Source organism: Tachyglossus aculeatus, chromosome 1, assembly GCF_015852505.1.
Source record: "Tachyglossus aculeatus isolate mTacAcu1 chromosome 1, mTacAcu1.pri, whole genome shotgun sequence".
NCBI lineage: Eukaryota > Metazoa > Chordata > Mammalia > Monotremata > Tachyglossidae > Tachyglossus > Tachyglossus aculeatus.
The window spans coordinates 66,797,980-66,820,517 of NC_052066.1; the positions used below are offsets into that span (position 1 = coordinate 66,797,980).

The following is a 22,538-nucleotide window of genomic DNA, read 5'->3' on the forward strand; positions in this document are numbered from 1 at the left end:
TCACATTAATTTACATTATTTCCTCTAGACTGTATACTCGTGTGGGGCAGGGAACATGTCTAACTTGAGAAGTTAAGAAGTTCATTCATTCAATCGTAATTATTGAGCGCTTACTGTGTGCAGAGCACTGTACGAAGCACTTGGGAAGTACAAGTTGGCAACATATAGAGACGGTCCCTACCCAACAGTGGGCTCACAGTCTTAAAGGGGGAGACAGAGAACAAAACCAAACATACTAACAAAATAAAATAAATAGAATAGATATGTACAAGTAAAATAAATAAATAAATATGTCCAAAATATATACATATATACTTCACTTCTCTGTGCCTCAGTTCCCTCATCTGTAAAATGGGGATTAAGATTGTGAGCCCAACAGTGGGCTCACAGTCTAGAAATTGAGAAGCCTAACCTCGAGAAGCAGCGTGGCTCGGTGGAAAGAGCCCGGGCTTTGGAGTCAGAGGTCATGGGTTCAAATCCCGGCTCCGCCAATGTCTGCTGTGTGACCTTAGGCAAGCCATTTAACTTCTCTGAGCCTCAGTTCCCTCATCTGTAAAATGGGGATGAAGACTGTGAGCCCCCCGTGGGACAACCTGATCACCTTGTATCCCCCCAGCGCTTAGAACAGTGCTTGGCACATAGTAAGCGCTTAACAAATGTCATTATTAATATTATTAACTGTACTCTACAATCCCGAATGCCAAGTACAGTGCCCTGCCTGCAGTAAGTGCTCAATTCATTCATTCATTCAATCGTATTTATTGAGCGCTTACAGTGTACAGAGCACTGTACTAAGAGCTTGGGAAGTCCAAATTGGCAACATAGAGAGACGGTCCCTAACCAACAGCGGGCTCTCAGTCTAGAAGGGGGAGACAGACAACAAAACATTTTACAACAAAACAAATTAACAAAATAAAATAAATAGAATAAATATGTACAAGTAAAATAGAGTAATAAATACGTACAAATATATATACATATAACAAACATTAATAGATATCCTTATCACCTGCAGATGTTGGCCTAGCTAATCATTCAAAGCCAGAAAAGGGCGTCTATCAGCTGCTCTCAGCCACCTGGTTTATGTGTTCCCAGTAGTTTGTGTCCCCTCTATAGACGGCCCACTCCTGCTGCTGTATTATTTGCTAACCACAGTGGAAAGAGCCCAGGCTTGGGAGCCAGAGGTCGTGGGTTCAAATCCCGACTCCGCCACTTGTCAGCTGTGTGACTTTGCTCAAGTCCCTTCACTTCTCTGGGCCTCAGTTCCCTCATCTGCAAAACGGGGATGAAGACCGTGAGCCCCACGAGGGACAACCTGCTCACCTTGTAGCCCCCGCCCAGTGCTTAGAACAGTGCTTGGCACATAGTAAGCGCTTAACAAATGCCATTATTATTATTATTATTATTATTATTACAAGCCGACCACTGAATTTGGGACTTTCATCCCCAGGAAACCTCGGTTTGGGAGTCGGAAGGGTCCAGGAAGGCTTCGGGGAGGAAGGGAAAATTTGGAAGATCTTTGAAGGAAGTAAGGCTTCTTGGCTCATGGAGAGAAAGAGGGATCTGCAGAAGCAGCAAGGCGGAGTGGATAGAGCACGGACCGAAGAGTCTTCTAGACTGTGACCCCACTGTTGGGTACGGACCTTCTACTTCCCAAGCGCTTAGTACAGTGCTCTGCACACAGTAAGCGCTCAATAAATACAACTGAATGAATGCGTTGCCAACTTGTATTTCCCAAGCGCTTAGTACAGTGCTCTGCACACAGTAAGCGCTCAATCAATACGATTGAATGAACGAATATGTTGCCAACTTGTACTTCCCAAGCGCTTAGTCCAGTGCTCTGCACACAGTAAGTGCTCAATAAATATGATTGAATGAATGAACAAATGTTGCCAACTTGTACTTCCCAAGTGCTTAGTCCAGTGCTCTGCACACAGTAAGCCCTCAATAAATACGATTGAATGAATGAATACGTTGCCAACTTGTACTTCCCAAGCGCTTGGTACAGTGCTCTGCACACAGTAAGCACTCAATCAATACGATTGAATGAATGAATGAGTCGGAAGGTCACGGGTTCTAATCCAAGCCCCGCCACTTGCCTGCTGGGTGACCTTGAGCAGGTCGCTTCACTAGGCCTCAGTTACCTCACCTGTAAAATGGGGATCGAGACCGGGCGTCCCACACGGGACAGGGGCTGTGTTTCACCTGATTTCCTTGTATCCACCCCAGCGCTTAGTACAGTGCCTGGCACACAGCAAATCATCAATCGTATTTATTGAGCGCTTACTATGTGCAGAGCACTGTACTAAGCGCTTGCACTTAGCAAATACTCCGATTATTATTATCATTCTTATTATTATGCTCTAGACTGTCAACTCGTGGGCAGGGAATGATAGTGGACTCTCCCAAGAGCTTAGTACAGGGCTCTGCACACAATAAACACTCAATATAGAAGCAGCATGGCCTAATGGATAGCGCACGGAGCTTGGAGTCCCACTGTTGGGTAGGGACTGTCTCTATGTGATGCCAATTTGTACTTCCCAAGCGCTTAGTACAGTGCTCTGCACATAGTAAGCGCTCAATAAATACGATTGATTGATTGATTGATTGATTGGAGTCAAATGGATCTGAATTCTACTCCTGACTCTGCCACTTGTTGGCTCGTCCCCCTCTCCATCCCCCCATCTTACCTCCTTCCCTTCCCCACAGCACCTGTATATATGTATATACGTTTGTACACATTTATTACTCTATTTATTTATTTATTTTACTTGTACATATCTATTCTATTTATTTTATTTTGTTGGTATGTTTGGTTTCGTTCTCTGTCTCCCCCTTTTAGTCTGTGAGCCCACTGTTGGGTAGGGACTGTCTCTATAGGTTGCCAACTTGTACTTCCCAAGCGCTTAGTACAGTGCTCTGCACACAGTAAGCGCTCAATAAATACGATCGATGATGATGATGACCTCAGGAAAGTCGCTTAACTTCTCTGTGCCTCAGTTACTTCAGATGTCTTGGTCAACGACAGACATTTCTATGGGTCTTCGGGTTCCCCCTCTTACTTTTTTGTTTAAATTGCCATTTGAGTAAGTTGTCCTCGGCCGAGGAGACTGTTGTCCCCATTTGTCTTGCAAATTGGCACGCGTTGCCAATTTGTACTTCCCAAGCGCTTAGTACAGTGCTCTGCACATAGTAAGCGCTCAATAAATACGATTGATGATTTGTCTTGCCATCTTTATTTGCCTGAACAATTTTTGGTGCAGGATTTGCATTTTGGCGATGTCCCCCCCGCCCCCCGGCCCTTTGGGTGGCCCTACCCTTCTAAAAGAAAACTTAAAATCAGTGAAGATTTGGATTAAATCTTTAAAAATAATTTCTCACTGTAGGATTATCCCACACAGTGATGTTTTCAATTGCTCCCATTATAGTATCAGTATCATTGAGAAGCAGTGTGGCCCAATGGAAAGAGCCCGGGCTTTGGAGTCAGAGGTCATGGGTTCAAATCCCAGCTCCGCCACATGTCTGCTGTGTGACCCTGAGCAAGTCACTTCATCATCATCATCATCAATTGTATTTATTGAGCGCTAACTGTGTGCAGAGCACTGTACTAAGCGCTTGGGAAGTACAAGTTGGCAACATATAGAGACAGTCCCTACCCAACAGTGGGCTCACAGTCTAAAAGGGGGAGACAGAGAACAAAACCAAACATACTAACAAAATAAAATAAATAGAATAGATATGTACAAGTAAAATAGAGTAATAAATATGTACAAACACTTCACTTCTCTGACCCTCAGTTCCCTCATCTGTAAAATGGGGATTAAGACTGTGAGCCCCATGTGGGACAGCCTGATTGCCTTGTATCCCCCCCAGCGCTTAGAACAGTGCTTTGCACATAGTAAGCGCTTAACAAATGCCATTATTATTATTATTATTATTATTATTATTATTATTATTTGACTGTGAGCCCCATGCCGGTCGGGAGCTGTATCCAACCTGAATAGCCTGGATTCATTCATTTAATCATATTTACTGAGCGCTTACTGTGTGCAGAGCACTGCACTAAGCGCTTGGGAAGTATAAAGCAGCAACACCGCTTAGTAGGGTGGCTGGCACATGACTGTGAGCCCGTTGTGGGCAGGGACCGTCTCTATCTGTTGCCGAGTTGTACTTCCCAAGCGCTTAGTCCAGTGCTCTGCACACAGTTAAGCACTCAATAAATACAATCGAATGACGGACGAATGCCATCGTTACTATCAGAGGAGTGCTTCAAGCAGCGTGGCTCAGTGGAAAGAGCCCGGGCTTGGGAGCCAGAGGTCATGGGTTCTAATCCTGACTCTGCCACTTGTCAGCTGTGTGACTTTGGGCAAGTCACTACCTTCCCTGTCCACAGAGAAGCAGCGTGGCTCAGTGGAAAGAGCCCGGGCTTGGGAGTCCGAGGTCATGGGTTCAAATCTCAGCTCCGCCAATTGTCAGCTGTGTGACTTTGGGCAAGTCCCTTTTAACTCCTTTGTGCCTCTGTTACTTCCTCTATAAAATGGGGATGAAGACTGTGAGCTCCACAGGGGACAACCTGATCACATTGTAACCACCCCCACAGTGCTTGACACATAGTAAGTGCTTAACAAATGCCATCATTATTATAATTATTCTCTGTGCCTCCATTCCCTCATCTGTAAAATGGGGATTAAGATTGTAAGCCCCACAGGGGACAACCTGATCACCTTGTATCCCCCCAAACGCTTAGAACAGTACTTTACACATAGTAAGCGCTTAACAAATGTCAAGTGCTTAACAAATGCCATCATTCTTCTTATTATTATTACTATTATTGCTATTATTACTATTATTATTATTATTATTATTCTCTGTGCCTCCATTCCCTCATCTGTAAAATGAGGATTAAGACTGTGAGCCCCACAGGGGACAACTTGATCACCTTGTATCCCCCCCAAGCGCTTAGAACAGTGCTTTGCACATAGTAAGTGCTTCACAAATGCTTAGAGAAGCAGTGTGGCTCAGTGGAAAGAGCCCGGGCTTTGGAGTCAGAGGTCATGGGTTCAAATCCAGGGTCTGCCAATTGTCAGCTGTGCGACTTTGGGCAAGTCACTTCACTTCTCTGGGCCTCAGGTACCTCATCTGTAAAAAAATGAGGGTGAAGACTGTGAGCCCCCCATGGGACCACCTGATCACCGTGTAACCTCCCCAGCGCTTAGAGCAGTGCTTTGAACATAGTAAGCACTTAATAAATGTCATTATTATTAACAAATGCCATCAGCACCACCACTACCAGCATTAACAGATGCCACTGTTATTATTAGGAGTGTCAGGTGTTGTAGAGACCAAGAAAACCTGAGCCCTGCTTCCTCCAGGCCCTGGTGGAAGCCACCCAGGCTCTGTCTGACACACCCTCTGTTGGGTAGGGACTGTCTCTATATGTTGCCAACTTGTACTTCCCAAGCACTTAGTACAGTGCTCTGCACACAGTAAGTGCTCAATAAATATGATTGAATGAATGAACACACACACACAGATAGATAATAATAATAGTGGTATTTGTTAAGCGCTATGTGCAAAGCACTGCTCTAAGCGCTGGTGAGGTTACAAGGTGATCAGGTTGCCCCACGGGGGGCTCACAGTCTTCATCTCCATTTTCCAGATGAGGTCACCGAGGCCCAGAGAAGTGAAGTGACTTGCCCAGAGTCACATGGCTGAAAATAATAATAATAATAATAATAATGATGATGGCATTAATTAAGCACTTACTATGTGCAAAGCACTGTTCTAAGTGCTGGGGAGGTTACAAGGTGATCAGGTTGTCCCACGGGGGGCTCACAGTCTTCATCCCCATTTTCCAGATGTGGTCACTGAGGCCCAGAGAAGTAAAGTGACTTGCCCAGAGTCACACGGCTGATAATAATAATAATGGCATTTATTAAACACTTACTATGTGCAAAGCACTGTTCTAAACACTGGGGAGGTTACAAGGTGATCTGGTTGTCCCACGGGGGGCTCACAGTCTTAATCTTCATTTTCCAGATAATAATGACAGCATTTATTAAGCGCTTACAATGTGCAAAGCACTGTTCTAAGCGCTGGGGAGGTTACAAAGTGATCAGGTTGTCCCGGGGGGCTCACAGTCTTCATCCCCATTTTCCAGATGAGGGAACTGAGGCCCAGAGAAGTGAAGTGACTTACCCAAAGTCACACAGCTGACAAATTGGCAGAGCCGGGGTTTGAACCCAGGTCACTGAGGCTCAGAGAATAATAATAATAATGGCATTTGTTAAGTGCTTACTATGTGCAAAGCACTGTTCTAAGTGCTGGGGAGGTTACAAGGTGATGAGGTTGTCCCATGGGGGGCACATAGTCTTAATCCCCATTTTACAGATGAGGTAACTAAGGCCCAGAGAAGTGAAGTGACTTGCCCAGAGTCACACAGCTGATAATAATAATAATAATAATAATAATGATAATGGCATTTATTAAGCACTTACTACGTGCAAAGCACTGTTCTAAGCGCTGGGGAGGTTACAAGGTGATCCGGTTGCCCCACGGGGGGCTCACAGTCTTCATCCCCATTTTCCAGATGAGGTCACTGAGGCCCAGAGAAGTGAAGTGAGTTGCCCAAAGTCACACAGCTGACAAATTGGCAGAGCCGGGGTTTGAACCCAGGTCACTGAGGCCCAGAGAAGTGAAGTGACTTGCCCAGGGTCACACGGCCGAGAGTTGCTGGGGCCGGGATTAGAACCCATGACCTCTGACTCCAAAGTCTGTGCTCTTTCCACTGGGCCATGCTGCTTCCCTAGATAGATGGACAGACAGATGGACAGACAGACGGACAGATAGATAGAGCCCGCTGTTGGGTAGGGACCGTCTCTATATGTTGCCAACTTGTCCTTCCCAAGCGCTCAGTCCAGTGCTCTGCACACAGTAAGTGCTCAGTAAATACGATTGAATGAATGGATAGATAGACAGACAGATAGATGGATAGACAGACAGACAAACAGACAGATGGATAGAAAGATGAACAGATAGATAGAGCCCACTGTTGGGTAGGGTCCGTCTCTATACGTTGCCAACTTGTACTTCCCAAGCGCTTAGTGCAGTGCTCTGCACACAGTAAGCGCTCAATAAACACGATTGAATGAATGAATGAACAGATAGACAGACAGACAGATGGATGGATAGACAGACGGACACACAGATAGACAGACAGATAGACAGATGGACAGATAGAGCCCGCTGTTGGGTAGGGTCCGTCTCTGTATGTTGCCAACTTGTCCTTCCCAAGCGCTCAGTCCAGTGCTCTGCACACAGTAAGCGCTCAATAAATACGACTGAATGAATGGATAGACAGACAGACAGATGGATAGACAGACCGACAGATAGATAGAGCCCACTGTTGGGTAGGGACCGCCTCTCTATGTTGCCAACTTGTCCTTCCCAAGCGCTCAGTCCAGTGCTCTGCACACAGTAAGCGCTCAATAAACACGATTGAGTGAATGAATGGATAGACAGGCAGGCAGACAGACAGACAGACAGACAGATGGATGGATAGACAGATGAACAGATAGAGCCCACTTTTGGGTAGGGACCGTCTCTCTATGTTGCCAACTTGTCCTTCCCAAGCGCTCAGTCCAGCGCTGTGCACACAGTAAGCGCTCAAAAAATACGATTGAATGAATGAATGGCTAGATGGATGGATGGTTGGATGTCTGTCTGTCCGTCTGTCTGTCGGAGGCGTCCGTCCGTCCCGCGCCGGTGGTCGTCGGCCTTACCGTGTGGGTGGGGGCCCCGGGGAGGCCGGGCCTGGGCCGCTCCTGGGCCGGGCCCTCCTGACACCTCGCGCATGCGCCGTGCGGAGCCTGGGCGCGCACACCCACCATACACACACACACACACGGACGGACGGAGCCAGCCCCACTTCCGGTGTGGGCCGGGCGCCGTCGGCGGCCCAGCGGCTCAGGCCGGGCCTTAAAGGGGCAGAGCCCTCAGCCTCTCCTCACTTGTCCTGCCCCATCCTCCTCCTCCTCCTCTCCCCTTCTTTTCCCTCCCTTTCTTTCCCTCCCCTGCCATTCCCTTCCCTCTCCTCCCCTTCCTTTTCCCTCCTTTCCCCTCCTCTCTCCTCCTTTTCTCTCCCTTTCTTTCCCTCCCCTGCCATTCCCTTCCCTGCATTTCCTTCCCCTCCCTCCCCTTCCTTTTCCCTCCTCTCTCCTCCTTTCCTCTTCTTTTCCCATCCTTCCTTTCCCTCCCCTTCCTTTTCCCTTCTCTCTCCTCCTCTCCCCTTCTTTTCCCCCTCTTCCTTTCCCTCTCCTCTCCTCCCCTCCTTTCCCTTCCTTTTCCCTCCTTTCCCATCCCCTTCCCTCCCCTTCCTTTCCCTTTCTTTTCCCTACGTTCCTTTCTTCTCCCCTCTTTCCCCTCCCCTCCTTCCCCTCCCCTCCTTTCCCTTCCTTTTCCCTCCCTGCTTTTCCTTTCCCTCCCCCCCTTGCTTTTCCCTTTCCTCTCCTTCCTTCCTTTCCCTTTCTTTTCCCTCCCTTCCTTTCTTCTCCCCTCCTTTCCCTCCCCTGCTTTTCCCTCCTCTCCCCTCTTTTCCTTCCCTTTTCCCTCCCCTTCCTTTCCCTTCCTTTTCCCTCCCCTTCCTTTCCCTTCCTTTTCCCTCTCCTTCCTTCCTTGCCTTTTCCCTTCTTTCCCCTCCCCCCTTTCCTCTTCCCTCCCCTCCCCTCCTCTTTCCTCCTTTTCTCTCCCCACCTTTCTCACCTCTCCTTTCTCCTTCCTTTCCCCCTCTTCCTTTCCTCCTTTCCCCCCCCCCCTTCCTTCCCCTCCCTTCCCCTCCTTTCCCTTTCTCACCCCCTTTTCCCTTCCTCTCCCCACTCTCCCTTTTTTAATCTTTTAATGATGTTTGTTAAACACTATGTGCCTGGCACTGTATTAAGCACTATGGTAGACAAATCAATCAGTGGTATTTACTGAGCACTTACAATATGCAGAGCACAGTCTTAAGTGCTTTGGAGGGTGCAATACAACAGAATTAGAAGATACATTCCCTGCCCATACGGTCTACAGGGGGAAATAGACATTAATTTTTTGTGTGTGTATAATGATACTTAATATGGTATTTGTTAAGCATTTACTATGTGCCAAGCACTGTTCTAAATAATCTAGATGCAAAATAATCAGGTTGGACACAGCCCATGTCCCACATGTGGCTCACAGCCTTAGTCCCCATTTTATAGAGGGGGGATAACAAGCACAGAGAAGGTATGTGACTGGCCCAAGGTCACACTGCAAACAAATGGCGGAGATGGGATTAGAGCCCATATTCTTCTGACCCCTAGGCCCAGGCTCTCTCCATTAAACCACACTACTGTCCCCACCCTTCACTCCCCTCACTCCCTCCTTCCTCCTTTCCTCTCCCTTCCCCTCCCTTCCTTTTCCTCTTCCTCTTCCTCCTCTGCAGGCAAAGGTTTAGATCACTGAGACACCAGGAGGAAGAGAGACATTTTACCAAGGAACAGGATATGGTGTGGGGGGAAGGCAGGATAGGATGAGAAAAGTGAAAACTGCAGCTGCTCCCCACAGGCTGGGGGCTGGGCCCCTGCCAGAACCCACTGGCCTCAGGGGAAGTTCCAGGACAGAAGAGGCCTTCTGGCACAATTACGCCCATAAAATGCTGAACTAAAATGCAATCTGACTTCAATCCCATCTGGATTACTGTATCAGCCTCCTCTCCGATCTCCCATCCTCCTGTCTCTCCCCACTTCAATCCATACTTCACGCCGCTGCCTGGATTGTCTTTGTCCAGAAACGCTCATGGGCATGTTACTCCCCTCCTCAAAAATCTCCAGTGGCTATCAATCAACCTACACATCAGGCAGAAACTCCTCACCCTGGGCTTCAAGGCTGTCCATCCCCTCGCCCCCTCCTACCTCACCTCCCTTTTGTCCTTCTCCAGCCCAGCCCGCACCCTCCTCTCGTCGGCAGCTAATCTCCTCACCGTTAGGCCTCGTTCTCGCCCGTCCCGCCATTGACCCCCGGCCCACGTCCTCGCCCTGTCCTGGAATGGCCTCCCTCTGCCCATCCGCCGCGCTAGCTCTCTTCCTCCCTTCAAGGCCCTACTGAGAGCTCACCTCCTCCAGGAGGCCTTCCCACACTGAGCCCCTTTTTCCTCTCCTCCTCCCCATCCCCCCGGCCCTATCTCCTTCCCCTCCCCACAGCACCTGGATAGATGTTTGTACAGATTTATTGCTGTATTTTACTTGTACATATTTACTATTCTACTAATTTTGTTAATGCTGTGCATATAGCCATAATTCTATTTGTTCTGACGCCTTGACACCCGTCCACATGTTTTGTTTTGTCGTCTTGTCTCCCCCTTCTAGACTGGCCACATGTTTTGTTTTGTCGTCTGTCTCCCCCTTCTAGACTGTGAGCCCGCTGTTGGGTAGGGACCCTCTCTGTATGTTGCCGACTTGTACTTTCCAAGCGCTTAGTACAGTGCTCTGCACACAGTAAGAGCTCAATGAATACGATTGAACGAAGAGGGATTTGGATAACTTCAAGGAGGAAAAGTCCACAGTTGTTTATGAGACTGAAAAGTTAGCTAATCATCATCAGTGGTCTTTACCGAGCGCTTACTCTGTGCGGTACTAAGCGTCTGGGAGAGTACGATACAACAGAGCTAATGGACCACCCAGAGGGAGCTGGGGAGCCTTCTAGACTGTGAGCCTGCTGTTGGGTAGGGACTGTCTCTATGTGTTGCCGACTTGTACTTCCCAAGCGCTTAGTACAGTGCTCTGCACACAGTAAGCACTCAATACGATTGATTGATTGATTGACTGGGGAGATTTGAGGGGCCCTCATGCCTCACGCCTTTGATTTTGACAGCCAAGTAGTTGGCAAAGTGGCTCCCGACTGTGAGCCCGTTGTTGGGTAGGGACCGTCTCTATATGTTGCCGACTTGTACTACCCAAGCGCTTAGTACAGTGCTCTGCACACAGTAAGCGCTCAATAAATACGATTGAATGCATGAATGAATCCGAGATGAGAGAAGGGGGAGGTGGAGGTTCTGGGGGTTTCAATCAATCAATGGCGTTTACTGAATGGGCACTCTGTGCAGAGCGCTGTATCACGTACTTGGGAGACTCCAAAACAACAGGCATGGTGGACTCTTTCCCAGTCCACAAGAAGCTTACGGTCTAGCGGGGGAAACTGACATAAAAATAAATTAGGGATCTGGACGTAAGTGCTGTGGGGCTGAGGGGGGGGTAAATATACTAAGCCCCCCTTTTCCTCAGCTCCCCCAACTTGCCCCATCGCCCCGACTTGCTCTCTTTGCTCTACTCCCCTCCCTGCCCCCAGCACTTGTGTAAGCAGCGTGGCTCAGTGGAAAGAGCCCGGGCTTTGGAGTCAGAGGTCATGGGTTCAAATCCCAGCTACTTGTCAGCTGTGCGACTTCGGGCAAGTCACTTCACTTCTCTGTGCCTCAGTTCCCTCATCTGGAAAATGGGGATGAAGACTGTGAGCCCCCCCCCGTGGGACAACCTGATCACCTTGTAACCTCCCCAGCGCTTAGGACAGTGCTTTGCACTTGGTAAGCGCTTAATAAATGCCATTATTATTATAATTGTGTAGGTATGTACATATCTTTAATTCTATTCATTTATATTAATGCCTGTTCATTTGTTTTGGTGTGCACATATCTATAATTCCATTGATATATATTGATGTTACTGATACCTGTTTGCTTGTTTTGATGTCTGTCTCCCCCGCTCCTAGACTGTGAGCCCACTGTGGGCAGGGATTGTCTCTATTTATCTCTCTTTGCACATAGTAAGCGCTTAATAAATGCCATTATTATTATTATTATTATTATTGAATAGATATGTACATATCTTTAATTCTATTCATTTATATTAATGCCTGTTCGCTTGCTTTGATGTGTACATATCTATAATTCCACTTATATATATTGATGCTATTGATGCCTGTTTGCTTGTTTTGATGTTGCCAACTTGTACTATATGTTGCCAACTTGTACTTCCCAAGCGCTTAGTACGGTGCTCTGCACACAGTAAGCGCTCAATAAATACGATTGATTGATTGATTGATTGATTGATGTCTGTCTCCCCCTTCTAGACTGTGAGCCCACTGTCAGGTAGGGACCGTCTTTATATGTTGCCAACTTGTACTTCCCAAGTGCTTAGTACAGTGCTCTGCACACAGTAAGCACTCAATAAATACGATTGATTGATTGATTTGTTGCCGTATTGTATTTTCCAAGCATTTAGTTCAGTGCTCTGAGCACAGTAAGTGCTCAATAAATACAACTGAATGAATGAATGAACACCCCTAAGCGGGGGTTCTGCTACACAGGAAAACGAACGTCTCACAGTTTCTCCAAGAATTCTCTGACAGTAGCCTGTCACGGACAAAATAGTGGGCCAGATGATCCGTAGATCTAACCCTGGAATGGGATTCCTTATGTTCTTATGTCCTCAGAGATCAGGAATGGTGTCTTTATATAATATACGAGCTGCAGTCTTCGATACCCCTGCTTAGTTCAACAACTGTTTCAAGGCAGCAGCCAGGGTGGTTAGTATTGCCGGTGCGTTGAATTTAAATGTCCAGATTGGGAATTGTCCTCTCCGCAGCGACCATGGGAAACAAGCCAACGATTTATTCCACTCACCATGGTGATATACCTGCAAATCCCAGAGTAAGACGGGAAACAGATGTTTGGGAGCAGAAGGACTGAATTTCTAAGCCCCAGAAGTCAGCGCGTACAGTTCTGTCCCTGTTTTCAAAGAGTTCATTCAATTGTATTTATCGAGTACTTACTGTGTGCAGAGCACTGTACTAAGCGCTTGGGAGAGGACAATACAACAACAAGCAGACACATTCCCTGCCCACAATGACCTCACCGCACTGGGCGCTTGGAAGTCAGTGTGGCCTAGTTGAAAGACCGCGAGCCTAGGAGCCAGAAGGATCTGGGTTCTAATCCCAGCCTTCCCACTTGTCTGCTGTGTGACCTTGGGCAACTCACTTCACTTCTCTGTGCCTCAGTTCCCTCATCTATAAAGAGCGGATTAAGACTGAGCCCTGGGTGGGCCAGGGACTGTTCCAACCCATAGTAAGTGCTCCATAAATACAATTGCTTGATTGATTGATTGATTGCCATGTATCTAATAATAATAATGATGGCATTTGTTAAGCGCTTACTATGTGCAGAGCACTGTTCTAAGCGCTGGGGGGGATACAAGGTGGTCAAGTTGTCCCACGTGGGGCTCACAGTCTCAATCCCCATTTTACAGATGAGGTAACTGAGGCTCAGAGAATGATAATAATAATAATGATGGTATTTGTTAAGCGCTTACTGTGTGCAAAGCACTGTTCTAAGCGCTGGGGAGGTTACAAGGTGATCACGTTGTTCCACGTGGGGCTCACAGTCTTAATCCCCATTTTACAGATGAGGTAACTGAGGCTCAGAGAATGATAATAATAATAATGATGGTATTTGTTAAGCGCTTACTATGTGCAAAGCACTGTTCTAAGCGCTGGGGAGGTTACAAGGTGATCAGGTTGTCCCACGGGGGGGGATCACAGTTTGAATCCCCATTTTACAGATGAGGGAACTGAGGCCCAGAGAAGTGAAGTGACTTGCCCAAAGTCACCTAGCTGACAGTTGGCAGAGCCGGGATTTGAACCCATGACCTCTGACTCCAAAGCCCGGGCTCTTTCCACTGAGCCACGCTGCTTCTGACTTGCCCAAGGACACACAGCAGACATGTGGCGGAGTGGGGATTCAAACCCATGACCTCTGACTCCAAAGCCTGGGCTCTTTCCACTGAGCCATGCTGCTTCTGACTTGCCCAAGGACACACAGCAGACATGTGGCGGAGTGGGGATTCGAACCCATGACCTCTGACTCCAAAGCCCGTGCTCTTTCCGCTGAGCCACGCTGCTGCCCCAGGCATTAGTGCAGTGCCCGGCACATAATAAATGATTAACAAATATCATAAAAAGCCATGTTTTCAATTCAATATGGTATTTATTTATATTAATGTCTGTCTCACTCTCTTGACTTGTCAGCTCGTTGTGGGCAGGGAATGTGTATACCATGCTCTCCAAGCACTTAGTACAGTGCTCTGCATGCAGTAAGTGCTCAATAAATACCACTGATGGGTTGATTGGTTGAGGTTAGAGAATTGGCATGATTTCTGCTCTCAAGATACTTACTAACCCACAATCTGCATACATACAAATTGACTGGCTAGGTTCAAGAATGAGTACACGTCTGTTATTTATTTATATTATAGCTATCTCCCCTCTAGACTGTAAGTTCGTTTGGGGAAAGGAATGTGTCTGTTAATTGCTATACTGTACAATCTAATATATTCATTTATTCATTCACTCATTCAATCGTATTTATTGAGCACACGCAGTGCACAGAACATTCATTCATTCATTCAATCGTATTTATTGAGCGCTTACTGTGTGCAGGGCACTGTATTAAGCACTTGGGAAGTACAAGTTGGCAACATATAGAGCACATATAGGGCACTATACTAAGCTCTTGGAAAGTACAATTTGGCAACACATAGGGGCAATCCCTACCCAACAAGGGGCTCATAATCTAGAAGAAGCAGCATGGCTCAGTGGAAAGAGCCCGGGCTTCGGAGTCAGAGTTCATGGGTTCAAATCCCGGCTCCGCCACTTGTCAGCTATGTGACTTTGGGCAAGTCACTTCAATCAATCAATCAATCAATCAATCGTATTTATTGAGCACTCACTGTGTGCAGAGCACTGTACTAAGCGCTTGGGAAGTACAAGTTGGTAACATATAGAGACGGTCCCTACCCAACAGTGGGCTCACAGTCTAGAAGGGGGAGACAGAGAACAAAACCAAACATATTAACAAAATAAAATGAATAGATATGTACAAGTAAAATAAATAAATAGAGTAATAAATATGTACAAACATATATGATAATAATAACGATGGTATTTGTTAAGCACTTACTATGTGCAAAGCACTGTTCTAAGCGCTGGGGAAGATACAAGGTTATCAGGTTGTCCCACATGGGGCTCACAGTCTTAGTCCCCATTTTACAGATGAGGGAACTGAGGCCCAGAGAAGTTAAGTGACTTGCCCAAAGTCATACAGCTGTCAAGTGGCAGAGCTGAGATTCGAACCCATGACCTCTGACTCCAAAGCCCGGGCTCTTTCCACTGAGCCACGATATGTATATATATATATACACACACACTTCACTTCTCTGTGCCTCAGTTCCCTCATCTGTAAAATGGGGATTAAGATTGTGAGCCCCCCGTGGGACAACCTGATCACCTTGTAACTCCCCAGCGCTTAGAACAGTGCTTTCCACATAGTAAGCACTTAATAAATGCCATTATTTTTAGAAGGGGGGAGACAGACAACAAAACAAAGCCAGTAGGCAGGCACCAATAGCCTCATTAAAAATAAATATACACAGAAGCAGCGTGGATCAGTGGAGAGAGCATGGGCTTGGGAGTCACAGGCCATGGGTTCATATCCCGCCTCCCCCACATGTCTGCTGTGTGACCTTGGGCAAGTCGCTTCACTTCTCTGGGCCTCAGTTCCCTCATCTGTAAAATGGGGATTAAGACTGTGAGCCCCACGTGGGGCAACCTCATCTCCTTGTATTCCCCCCCAGCGCTTAGAACAGTGCTCTGCACATAGTAAGCGCTTAACAAATACCAACATTATTATTATTAAATATACGCTATTGTGTAGCTATTTTATAATACGGTATGTTGCTATATTATATCCCAAGTGCTTATATATATACATATATATATACAGAGATATACAGAGATGTACAGAGATATATTATATCACTGTGCAATACAGAGCTCTGCACACAGTAAGCTCTCAATAAATACAATTGAATGAAAGGGCGGAACGGGTCACCAAGAATGCGTGGGTTTTGGAGAATGCTTGGAGTTTATTAGAGTAGGCAGACACCACCTATAATCAATCAATCAATCATATTTATTGAGCACGTACTGTGTGCAGAGCACTGTACTAATCAATCAATCGTATTTATTGAGCACTTACTGTGTGCAGAGCACTGTACTAAGCGCTTGGGAAGTACAAGTTGGCAACATACTTGTTGCCATACTTGAAGCAGCGTGGCTCAGTGGAAAGAACGCGGGCTTGGGAGTCAGAGGTCATGGGTTCGAATCCCGGCTCCGCCACTTGTCATCATCATCATCATCATCATCAATCGTATTTATTGAGCGCTTACTATGTGCAGAGCATTGTACTAAGCGCTTGGGAAGTACAAATTGGCAACATAAAGAGACGGTCCCTACCCAACATTGGGCTCACAGTCGAGAAGCTGTCAGCTTGTCAGCTGCGTGACCTTGGGCAAGCCACTTAACTTCTCCGTGCCTCAGTCACCTCAACCGTAGAATGGGGGTTGAGACCGTGAGCCCCACGTGGGACAACCTGATCACCCTGTATCCTCCCCAGAGCTTAGAACAGTGCTTGGCACATAGTAAGCGCTTAACAAATACCATCATTATAAACACCTATAAATCCAAAAGGTCAGTAATCAAGGCTCTGCGGGGGTAGTTGCTTTAAGACGCCGGCCTCCTACCCACCCTCTCTCCCAGTTCTTCCAAGGGATCAGCTCCTGTGAGGTCTTGGAGTCTATAAACCCTGACACCCTATAAACCAAACACAGCTCTGGCCGAAGCGGGGCCCCGAGGGAGCACACGACAGATGGCCCAACCCGTCCCGAGTTAACTGCGCCGTGGCTCTTGACTCGGTTGAGTCCTTTTTAAAGCATGGCAACCGGCCGGTGGCTCCCAGCTGGCCCTCGGGTTCGCGCGGGGCCTAGCTTTGTCCCCACCCTTTATTCAATTTATAATAATAATGACGGTATTCGCTAACGCTTACTATGTACCAATCACTATTCTAAGCGCTGGGGGGGATACGAGGTGATCGGGTTCTCCCATGTGGGGCTCACAGTCTTAATCCCCATTTTATTAGGTGGAGTGCGCGCAGTAAAAAAAACCGTGTCGCTTGCTTGGCCCTGCTGGCTCTAAAGCCAAACTGGATTTTTATTGGTGAGGGTGGAAAAATGCCTGAAAAATACCACTAGGTCAGCTTCGACTAGCCCTTTTTCCTCTCCTCCTCCCCACCCCCCACCCTACCTCCTTCCCCTCCCCACAGCACCTGTATATATATTTGTACAGATTTATTACTCTATTTATTTTACTTGTACTTATTTTCTATTCTATTTATCTTGTTAATGGTGTGCATCTAGCTTGAATTCTGTTTGTTCTGACGATTTTGACACCTGTCTACGTGTTTTGTTTTGTTTGTCTCCCCCTTCTAGACTGGGAGCCCGTTGTTGGGTAGGGACCGTCTCTATCTGTTGCCGACTTATCCTTCCCAAGCGCTTAGTACAGTGCTCTGCACACAGAAAGCGCTCAATCCCCCTGCCCTACCTCCTTCCCCTCCCCACAGCACCTGTATATATATTTGTACAGATTTATTACCCGATGAAAGGAACCTGGGCACCTTATCTTGGAACCTCTACCATTCAATGTAGATACCTTAACGTTGTGAAGCCAATTCAATTGAGTACTCGATTGTTGATTAGTAATATCAATTTACCAAATGCATATTGCCAACTTGTACTTCCCAAGCGCTTAGTACAGTGCTCTGCACACAGTAAGTGCTCAATAAATACGATTCTATTCGTTCTGATGATTTTTACACCTGTCTACGTGTTTTGTTTTGTTGTCTGTCTGCCCCTTCGAAACTGGGAGCCCATTGTTGGGTAGGGACCGTCTCTATCTATTGCCGACTTGTGCTTCCCAAGCGCTTAGTCCAGTGCTCTGCGCACAGTAAGCGCTCAATAAATGCAATTGAATGAATGAATGGAGGATGGATGGATGAGTGAATGAATGGATGAGTGAATGAATGAATGAGTGAATGAATGAGTGAGTGAATGAATGAATGAGTGAGTGAATTCATTCATTCATTCATTCATTCAATCGTATTTATTGAGCGCTTACTGTGTGCAGAGCACTGTACTAAGCACTTGGGAGGTACAAGTTGGCAACATATAGAGACGGTCCCTACCCAACAATGGGCTCACAGTCTAGAAGGGGGATACAGAGAACAAAACAAAACATATTAACAAAATAAAATAAATAGAATAAATATGTACAAGAAAATACATAAATAAATAGAGTAATAAATCCGTACAAACATCTATACATATATATATATAGGTGCTGTTGGGAAGGGAAGGAGGTAAGGCGGGGGGGATAGAGAGGGTGAGGAGAGGGAGAGGAAGGAGGGGGCTCAGTCTAGGAAGGCCTCCTGGAGGAGATGAGCTCTCAGTAGGGCCTTGAAGGGAATGAATGAATGAATGAATCAATCAATCACTCGTATTTATTAAGCGCTTACTGTGTGCAGAGCACTGTACTAAGCGCTTGGGAAGTACAAGTTGGCAACATATAGAGGCAGTCCCTACCCAACAGTGGGCTCACAGTCTAGAAGGGATGCCAACTTGTACATCCCAAGCGCTTAGTCCAGTGCTCTGCACACAGTAAGCGTTCAATAAATACGATTGAATGAGTGAATTTAGACTGTGAGCCCACTGTTGGGTAGGGACTGTCTCTCTATGGTGCCATCTTGTACTTCCCAAGCGCTTAGTCCAGTGATCTGCACACAGTAAGCGCTCAATAAATACGATTGATTGATTGATTGATTGAATGAATGATTGAATGAATGAATGAATGAATGAGTGACTAATTGATTGTAGTTAGTTGGCGCCAGATGGTAAAGGATAGCCATGTTGTACCGTTTGCGGCCACCAGATGGCGATGGGGTTCAACCAATTGTTTTACTTACAGGGACTTAGTGACTCATTCAGTGGTATTTATTAAGCTCTTACTGTGTGCTGAGCACTGTACTAAGCGCTTAGGAAAGTACACTACAGCAATAAGGAGTCACAATCCCTGCCCATAACGAGCTCACAGTCCGGGAGGGAGGGGCCGGGGTGGGGGGTGGTGGGGGGAGACAGACAGCCATACAAATAAACAGACATGTGGCTCAGTGGAAAGAGCCCGGGCTTTGGAGTCAGAGGTCACGGGTTCAAATCCCGACTCCGCCAATTGTCAGCTTGGTGGCTTTGGGCAAGTCGCTTCACTTCTCTGGGCCTCAGTGACCTCATCTGGAAAATGGGGATGAAGACTGGGAGCCCCCCGTGGGACAACCTCATCACCTTGTAACCTCCCCAGCACTTAGAACAGTGCTTTGCACATAGTAAGCGCTTAATAAATGCCATTATTATGGTTATTATCATTATTATTATCGATATTAATGATAATAATATATAATATAATATATAATAATATAATAATTATAGTAATAATACAATTAAAGATAATAGTAATAATAATAATACAAATAAACAGACACGTGGCTCAGTGGAAAGAGCCCGGGCTTTGGAGTCAGACGTCACGGGTTCAAATCCCAGCTCTGCCAATTGTCAGCTGGGTGACTTTGGGCAAGTCGCTTCACTTCTCTGGACCTCAGTTACCTCATCTGTAAAATGGAGATTAAGACTGTGAGCCCCACGTGGGACAACCTGATCACCTTGTAACCTCCCCAGCACTTAGAACAGTGCTTTGCACATAGTAAGCGCTTAATACATGCCATTATTATTATTATTAATACAAATAATCAGACATGTGGCTCAGTGGAAAGAGCCCGGGCTTTGGAGTCAGAGGTCATGGGTTCAAATCCTGGCTCCGCCAACTGTCAGCTGGGTGACTTTGGGCAAGCCACTTCACTTCTCTGCCTCAGTTCCCTCATCTGTAAAATGGGGATTAAGACCATGAGCCCCCCGTGGTACAACCTGATCACTTTGTAACCTCCGCAGTGCTTAGAAAATTGCTTTGCACATAGTTAGTGCTTAATAAATGCCATTATTATTATTATCAGTACCAATAAATAAAATGACACATATATACATAAGTGCTGTGGGGCGGGGAGAGGGGGGAAGAGCAAAGAAAGCTAGTCAGGGTGACGCAGAAGGGATGGGAGGGGAAGGGATATGTTGTCAACTTGTACTTCCCAAGCGCTTAGTACAGTGCTCTGCACACAGTAGGTGCTCAATAAATACGATTGATTGATTGATTGATTGATTGATGGGAGATGAGGAAAAGTGGGGCTGATCACGAGGGTGAAGCTGGAGGCAGAGAAAAGCAATCAATCGTATTTAGTGAGCGCTTACTGTGTGCAGAACACTGTACTAAGTGCTTGGGAGAGTACAATATAACAATAAACAGACACATTCCTGCCCACAATAAGCGAGGTAACTGAGGCCCAGAGAAGTTAAGTGACTTGCCCAAAGTCACACAGCTGACAATTGACAGATGACGCTTGTTGTGGGCAGTCTGCCAATTGTCAGCTGTGTGACTTTGGGCAAGTCACTTAACTTCTCTGGGCCTCAGTTACCTCATCTGTAAAATGGGGATTAAGACTGTGAGCCCCCCGCCGTGGGACAACCTGATCACCTTGTAACCTCCCCAGCGCTTAGAGCTGTGCCTTGCACATTGTAAACGCTCAATAAAAGCCATCATTATTATTATTATTATCATCCATGTTTTGCGGAGGTATGAAAGCAGGGCATTAGAGTGAGCCCCTTCCTTCCTCTCCCCCTCGTCCCCCCACAGCACCTTTATATATGTATATATGGTTGTGCATATTTATTGCTCTATTTATTTATTTATTTATTTATTTTACTTGTACATATCTATTCTATTTATTTTATTTTGTTAGTATGTTTGGTTTTGTTCTCTGTCTCCCCCTTTTAGACTGTGAGCCCACTGTTGGGTAGGGCTTTCTCTACATGCTGCCAATTTGTACTTCCCAAGCGCTTAGTACAGTGCTCTGCACATAGTAAGCGCTCAATAAATACGATTGATGATGAAGATGATTAGAGGAACATCAACGAAATCCGAAGAACAGAGAGCTAGGAGATCAGAAAGATAGGAGACAAAGGTAAAACACCCCCACCCACACACCACACATACACACAAACACACACTCAGAGAGACTCACAAACCCACTCATGTCCTTGGTGTGGAGTGGAGCCGCAGCGGCGGGAGAAACAGATACGGGAAACCAGAGCCGGGTGGTTATTTATTTGTATTACCGTCCGTCTCCCCCTCTATTCGCTAAATCGTATTTATTAAGCGCTTACTGTGTGCAGAGCACTGTTCTGAATGAACGATGCAAAATATGGCGCATGTGGTCGTTGTGTTTTAGGCCCCCAGGAGCAGGGAAATGTAGGCCCGGGGCTTGCCATTTGATGAGCTGCAGCATAACGGCCTCGTAGAGAAGCAGCGTGGCTCAGTGGAAAGAGCCCGGGCTTTGGAGTCAGAGGTCACGGGTGCTAATCCCGGCTCCGCCGCCTGTCTGCTGTGTGACCTTGGGCAAGTAATAATAATAATAATAATAATGTTGGTATTTGTTAAGCGCTTACTATGTGCAAAGCACTGTTCTAAGCACTGGGGGGAACACAAGGAGATGAGGTTGTCCCATGTGGGGCTCACAGCCTTAATCCCCATTTTACAGACGAGAGAACGGAGGCCCAGAGAAGTGAAGTGACTTGCCCAAGTCACACAGCAGACACGTGGGGGAGGTGGGATTCGAACCCATGACCTCTGCCTCCCAAGCCCGGGCTCTTCACTTCTCTGAGCCTCAGGAACCTCATCGGTAAAATGGGGATTAAGACTGCGAGCCCCACGTGGGACAACCTCATCACCTTGTATCCTCCTCCAGCGCTTAGAACAGTGATTTGCACATAGTAAGCGCTTAACAAATGGCATTATTATTATCACATTGTGACCTGTTGCCAACTTGTACTTCCCAAGCGCTTAGTACAGTGCTCTGCACACAGTAAGTGCTCAATAAATACGATTGAATGAATGAATGACCTGCCTCTCCATCCAGACAATAACGCTTTGCTCCCTTCAAATCCCCCAGACCCAAATTCTCCCCAGCTTCATTCAATCAGCCAGTCAGGAAGTTGATTGTATTTATTAATCACTTACTATGTGCAGAGCACTGTACTGAGCGCTTGAGAGAATACAATACAACAATAAACAAACACATTCCTTGCCCACAAGGAGCTTACAGTCTAGAGGGAAAGAAACCACACACAAGGTCTTCCTGGGTGGGCACCTCTGAAGAATACTCTCTCTTGGTCTCTCCCTCTAATAATAATAACTGTGGTGTTTGTTAATAATAATAATAATAATAATAATGGCATTTGTTAAGTGCTTACTATGTGCAAAGCACTGTTCTAAGCGCTGGGGGGGCCATAAGGTGATCAAGTTGCCTCACGTGGGGCTCACAGTCTTAATCCCCATTTTACAGATGAGGTAACTGAGGCTCCGAGAAGTTAAGTGACTTTCCCAAGGTCACACAGCAGACCTGTGGTGGAGTATGGATTCGAACCCAT

The 22,538-nt window shown here is 46.5% G+C and overlaps 1 protein-coding gene across 1 annotated transcript in view; it reads right to left on the reverse strand.

Annotated features, from left to right (window-relative positions):
- VPS8 (VPS8 subunit of CORVET complex) overlaps positions 1-7,798 on the reverse strand; it is a 367,622-nt gene extending 359,824 nt beyond the window's left edge. The window contains exon 1 of the mRNA XM_038743795.1: positions 7,782-7,798. The gene's annotated coding sequence lies outside the window, so the exon portion shown is untranslated. The remainder of the gene's footprint in view (positions 1-7,781) is intronic.
- Positions 7,799-22,538: the final 14,740 nt, after the last annotated feature.